Source organism: Centrocercus urophasianus, unplaced genomic scaffold (genome assembly GCF_019232065.1).
Source record: "Centrocercus urophasianus isolate 14NV4802_14NV808 unplaced genomic scaffold, USGS_Curo_1.0 seq_32, whole genome shotgun sequence".
Lineage (NCBI taxonomy): Eukaryota > Metazoa > Chordata > Aves > Galliformes > Phasianidae > Centrocercus > Centrocercus urophasianus.
Window position 1 is genome coordinate 10,002,849 of NW_024884889.1, and position 6,675 is coordinate 10,009,523.

Here is a 6,675-nt window from a genome sequence, read left to right on the forward strand (position 1 = left end):
TTCTTCACGGAGGTGTGCAGCCAAGGCTATGTAGATCACCCACACTTGCCACATCAGCTTAGTTGCTGGTTTCTGTTTACTTTGGTTGAACATTTTGCTGTAGTTAACAGAAAGGATAAATGCGGAGTTTTGAACTTGTTTTTGGATAGCAACTTGTAACAATTAAAATCCTGTGCAATTTTATTAGGAAGGAATTTTATTAGGATTATTTTTATCAGATTCAAACTTTATCTGTAAGAGATCCATTGATGTTTATCTTTCTCTCCTATTTCAGCTGCCTAAACTTGAAAACATGGCAAGCCATTTGTTTCAGAGTTACAGCCACATAGTGTGTCAGCAGCCATGAAGGCCATTCTTAAAGTCCTTCATGCAGACATCTACTACAGCCCCTGCCTCCTCACTCTTTCGCATTACATCCTCTCACAGGAACAAAGCTACAATGCTATGTCAGGAAAAGACAGTTAGAAACACAGCCATTGCAGTACTAGTCTGTCAGCCGGGTGCTGCCACCAGGAAGTCACAAGCCAGAAATCAAAAAAGGCATCGGACTGACTTGCAGTCCACACCAGCCCTTTGAGACTCTGGGGCTTACCATGTGGCAAACCTTGCTGAAGAGATCCTGGGGTCTCCCACAGCAGAGCCTCAGGGCTTCTAAAGAGCAAAGATGAGTGTACTCCTGGCACACCCTTTTAAACACTCTGCAAGCAATTTACTTTCTTTATCAGAAAGGCTGAACAAGCTGATACCCAATCCAACAACTCTGCCCTTTTTGGTAAATCAATGTTGGGAACAGATGAGAATTAGACATTACCACCACACCATCAACTAACGTAATTGGAACAATACTGATATTAATTTACAGAGGGGCTGTGTTTTCCTGCTATTGGTGCCCAAGAACATTTCACTATTGGTTACACCAGAAAATAAATCACTTATTAAAGCTTACAAGCCTGCTGAAAACAGTTTTGGTACTGCAGAAAAACAGCATCCCCCAGTCCTGGGTCTGCCAAGAGTAAATACTTACGCCTTGTGTACTGAGCATTGAACTTCTTTTTCTTCATATACCAATCTTGTATGGTTCACATAGTCATCTCATATCTGCAATTACAACAAAAGCTGCAAATGCTATGGAAGGTCTGGAGCTACAAAATATTCCCGCCTGTGCACCTTGGAGAAAAGTTAGTGCTGACAGCTTTCCAATGCCCTCTAACTAATCCACGGCTCCTAAAGAGCTCAGGATTGCCCACCATGCATGACACTGCCCTTCAGACTCTGCTTTCCGTTACTTCTAGCGCTGCTGCTGAATGAGGACACAAAAATGAAAACCATTTCTTTGTGCACCTTCTTCCCTGCAAGTTGAAAGAAGCAGATTCCTCTCCTCCTGACAGTCAGTTCTCATCACTGGGAAGGCTGATACAACTATTTTGAACAAGTCATTCTTTCCCAATCACTTCCTGCAGCATTAGGTGCAAAAATAGTTTTGAGGAAGTACAGCATTCTGCTCCCATCTTTCTACTTTTGATATTTATTGCTTGGTATGCATTGAGGAGTTGTTAACTGTATTGAGATCTCAGCTTGTTTGGGCTCTGTAAATTATCTGTATCTTGCAACACATGTAAGTTGGAGTCAAGCTGTTTAGTCAAAAAGAGTACTGGAGAAACATTCACCATCCTTTCTTTTCCTAGGATGTTGCAGTCCTAAGTTATCAACAAGTAGAATCACAAGGTGGCTTGGGTTGGAAGGGACCTCAAAGACCACCCAGTCCCAATCCCTTCTGTGGTGGGTAGGGATGTTCCCCACCAGCTCAGGCTGCGAGGGCTCTGTCCAGACTGGCCTTGAGCACCTCCAGGGATGGGGCACATACAGCTGCTCTGAGCAGCCTGTGCCAGTGCCTCACCAGTAGAAAACACATTAAAATCATAACAATACTTAAAAAAAAAAAAAAGCAACAATACTCAAAAAAAAGACACAGCTTGAATAAAAGCATCCCTCTGTAAATATCCAAGGTGATTTTAAAAGAAGAGACATTTATCCTGACTGAATGGAAATAAATACCTCATCAAATGGCCAAGCAGGGTGCAGGCATGAAGCCTTCCCAGCGCTGAAGGGGAAAACCATTAAATTCAAACTCTGAACTTCCTGACAGCAACTTCCATCTACTTTTTCTGTACTCAGAAATTGCCCTGTTCTGCTGTCTGCTTGCTCTGCGAAATGCTTGCCTACAGACAGACAGACAGACATACTGACTGCAGCCGCCTCCCAGACACCTGCCCGGGCCCAGGTGGCAGCAGATATTCAACCGTGACAAAGTGCAGGGACAAGCTCGATAGCACGCCTCAGTCCCACTGCCTTAAAATTAGCATTGCACATAAGGGTAAAAATTCAGCACTTTCTAAAAGAGGAACTGAAAGAATTGAAAAACCTTGGTGTTTTCTGTTTGTTCCTTAAAACAGATGAAGTGTAACATTTTTAAAGAATTTTTGCTGTGAAAAAGACATGGAGAAAGCTGCAGGACACAGCATTTCAGTGAGGAGATGCCGTGAGATTCCCAAAAGCTGCCGCTTTCCTCTCACATCTCTCAGTGGAATGGCTCTTGTTTTTCAAACAGGGAAGACTTTGGGTTATCAAAACACTTTAAAATGTTAATTCTGAGATTGGTGCAACTAATTCCTGTACATTTTTGCCATCAAAATTGCAACTCCTTGAAAAAGTTTTTTAAAAAGTTCAGTTTGTGAAGAGGTTTGAAGAGACACAAAGGCCCTGTATTTCATTCAGCACATAACAATTTCTTGCATGCTATGGCATCACCACCATGCACCTGTGGCAATCTGAAGTAGGGGTCAGCTTTTGTTTCTTTTCCCATCAGCAACTTCTTCCCAAGGTTCAAGCTCAGCCTGCTCTCAGCACACTTCTAACCTGGGCCTCAGGGGTTTCACTTGTACAGAAAGTATAGGGTGATAATAGAGAGACATAGATCACAGTATGAAACAGAGCGTAAGTTTTTGGTTTCTTCCAGAAGGAGAAGGCTACAGGGACCCTGCCCTTCTTCCCTTCCCAAACAGCTTAAAAAGCCAAGAAATGAGAGTGAGAAATCTGCTTGTTTCCATGAACAGGGAAACAAATTCTACATGACTTCTCTCACATTCCAGGAAATCAATTTGTCAGGATTTATCAGGTTATCCAGAGTCAGGGAAGGCCTGAGGATGCCAGAACTGTCCCCTACACTGCCTTGCAGAGGCTAGAAACCAGCAGCTGTCTCCCACAGCATCACTGAGCGCAGTGCAACTTCTTTCAAAATCACAGTGGGAACAAAGCCCTGTCTGACAGCAAGAATACACTTCACCAGCTTTTTCTCCAGAGTAACTGCGCTGAACAAAATTGCATCTTGTGAGTGCTTTCTCTCCTCTTCCATATTCAACATGAAGATATCATTCTCCTTCCTCCTTGCAGTGCTTTGAAGCAGCTATATACCTTGGCCAGTACATCGCTTTTTCCCAGCAGAAGGGCACAGAGCTGCAGCAAGCCTGTGCTCTTGCAGAGAGCAGAGACCCTACACAAGCCTGTCAGAAGGCATGCAGAGCTGAGACAGAGCTGCGGATACTGCTTCTAAAGCTTTAGATGTCATTGTGCATCTGGCAGCAGCGCATGCAGCACCCATTTTCCACCACAGGCAGTTCCCTGACCCTAGCTCCAGCATTGCTACCCACATCCCTGCTGCTGGCAGGGGCAGTCTCTGACCACAGCCTGCCTCCACCAGGCAGGTCAGGATATATTAAAAGTATGTATTAGCTGGATATGAACCAAAGCTGACATAAAAACATGTTTATGCTTTTGCGTGGGACAGAACCCCACAGAAACAGGTGTGCTGGTCAAAAGCCACGAACCAAGCAATGATAATCTTCAGGTCCTTAGGAGCAGGCTCCAGCTACTGCAGGCCTGCAGCCCTTTCATCCTGACAGCGTGGTGCTGACCCTCCACAGGTAGATCTCTTTCTTTCAATTGCTCCCCCTCCACACTCTCACCTGAGATGACCCTGTAGCCAGTCCCCCTCTTTCTCCCTTTCCACCTGCATGGCAGTATCCGTGCTCTAAACAGCTCTTGTGCTGCTGTTCTTCTGGGAGACTGAGAAACAAGGAGCAAGAGCATGGAGGGGGGGCCTCAACAAGGGCAGGCAACACCCTCCCATAGCATAGTCTGGAAGAAAATGCTGAGGCAGCAGGACAGAGAGGAAGTCCCTGAGGCTGTTGGCCAGCCTGCAGCATTAGCAGAAATGCCTTGCAACCTGCATAGGGCTGCTTCCTGGTGCTCACCCAGTGAACTGTACGCATGGTTGCCAGCAGCAGCAGGGCAGAGCCTGCAGCACCCTCCTCACCCCCTGGAAATGGTCAAACCTGTGCTCACAGCCTCCGGAGCAAGACGTGGAAGGCTTGTGTAATTGGAAGCAGGAGGCTTGGCATCAGTTCACAGGTCTGGGAGCAGAGCCTTGGCATGTACCGCTGGTGCCTGTGCTTTAATCTGCTTCACAGTGCTTCATGTATTCATCTTCGAACTACAAAAAAAGAAGGAAAAAAAGGAATATTATAATGTAAAATAAGCAATGTTAACTCCATCATATTCCTTTTCAGGCCTACACTGGCAGTAGCTGAATGCCCAAATCTGCAGGCCCAGCTGAAAAGCAGAAGCACAGATTCCTCTAATTTTCCTTGTGCAATGTCCTCGCCTTGCCACTGTGGCAGAGTGCAGTAACGTTGTGCAAGTGGTTGCATACTCCGCAGCCAGCCTTTCAGACTGCCCTGTCAAGGAAGCAGTTTTTTTTCCCTTCCCTTGCTCTTACCCTTTCCAAAAGCCTTCAGCCAGAAGAGCTTGAAGCTGATTTGCTGCCCTAACAGAAGGAGGTTTGCAAGCTATGACACAAAGGCTGACACAACACAGAAAGCTCTGCCTTCTGGCATAGCTGCAACAGCATGACTCAGTGGGAAAAAAAGCCTGGATTTTCCCGCTGATTTTTTGCCTCCCAAGGAAGTTGCATCAATACAAGGCAGCTGCACATGAGGGAAGGCTACACAACTTAGCTCCTTTTGTACCTTACATTTTAATAAGCAAACACAGGAAGCTGTGCTATCAGCATCACCTCAATTTGTTACTCCTGCCTAGTGTGCTGCTCAGTGTGTGTAAACATACCAAGTTAGGCGTGACTGCTCCAAGCACTTCCCAGGGCATCCTGCACCCAGCAAAAGGGTCCCAATGCCCAAAGAGGATAGGCAGGTGGTGGTAGGAAATGAGGGTGTAGCATCCCAGCACTGAGATTTCCTATGAAGAGGAAAGATTTCCCCTGCTCCAAGGCTGGGAACAGGAACATGCGTGCTGAAGCCTTTCACTGCAGGAAAGGCCCAAATGTTAATGTGCTTCCTCAGCAGAGAGGGGAGTGTGGACATGGACCTCATCCTACCTTGATACAATTAAAAAAGTGCTCCTTTTTTGGTGGTGGTGGTGTTGAAGAGAAACATTCCTGAGTATACGATCAAGTTGCAGCAGAACCATTTAGAGTTTGTTTCCTGTATGGAGATGAGAAACACCATGCTAGGAGGCAGAGAGACCTCTTTAACTGCTTCTTAGACAACAACAACAAAACAGATCTAACATTTGGACAAGAATCTGAGCAGGAAATGAATCAGCTTATTATCACATACCACTTAAACCATAATACTATCAACGTTTTTGTATTCATTCCAAAAAAGACACTGCCAGGATCTATTGTGCATGGGCAGTTCAGGCTGTGTTCAGCTGCTGCCTTCCTCCATCTCTGATGCTGTGAGGTACTTAAGATGTGACAGTGCCTTGCAGAAAGAGGAAACCCGATCATCTTGAATTTAGAACATCAGAAGCAATTTCTCTGGGCCAGGCACTTTTCTTGATTTATCTGCTGTCTGAGCACCATATTTTTTAAATAATTAGACAAAATCCAGCCTGCTCTCTCCAAGTTCTTGTATACCAAGAAAGTGACAGTATTGCCGTTTCTGGCAGGGATTATTTCTATAGTTTCTTTTGCATTTGCATAATCTTTGCAAACCAGCTTTTTAGATGCAGTTGTAATAACTCAAGAAAAACAATTTCTAATCAAAATAAAAACCATAATAAGACGATGTCAATAATTATTTGAAAAACACATGTCAAGTCTGACAGAGCCACAGAAATATCTTCAAGTCATGAGTTTTTTCCACTAATATATATATTTCTGATTGCTCCCTGACTCTGCAGGCTTGGATATGATTGAGAACAGACATCCTAAGCTAATTTGCAAGTACACATTTGGCTAACTTGCAAAGCAACTTAGACAGCCTGTAGAGACAGCAGCAGAGAGCTGCAGTAACTCTACAACTTCTGCAGGTCTTTATCATGTGTAGGACACATGACAACACCTGCTTTGGAGTGACTTGGTCCCTAATTTGCAGCTTTTGGTTGAAAGAACAAACAAAATTAGGGAATGTTTTGATGTTGAAGAGCTTGGGGTTAGGAATGATAAAGTTGAGCGTCTGTGGGTAGGGATCAGGGAGAAGACACATAGGGGCAACATCTTGGTGGGGTCCTGTTACAGACTGCCTAATCAGGGTGAAGGATGGACAAGGCATTCCATGAGCAGCTTGCGGAAGTTGTGTGATTGCCAGCAATTGTTCT

The 6,675-nt window shown here is 44.8% G+C and overlaps 1 long non-coding RNA gene across 2 annotated transcripts; it reads right to left on the minus strand.

The window, feature by feature from the left end:
* Positions 1 to 85: 85 nt before the first annotated feature.
* Positions 86 to 4,793, minus strand: LOC122166157. 2 transcript variants are annotated; one of them, XR_006170690.1, is made up of 3 exons: positions 4,023 to 4,177; positions 1,025 to 1,098; positions 86 to 97 (listed from the first exon to the last, which is right to left on the minus strand). It is a non-coding gene; the product is annotated as an uncharacterized LOC122166157 (long non-coding RNA). The 2 variants fall into 2 exon arrangements; XR_006170689.1 differs by lacking the exon at positions 4,023 to 4,177 and adding an exon at positions 4,392 to 4,793 and having other exon boundaries at positions 87 to 97.
* Positions 4,794 to 6,675: the final 1,882 nt, after the last annotated feature.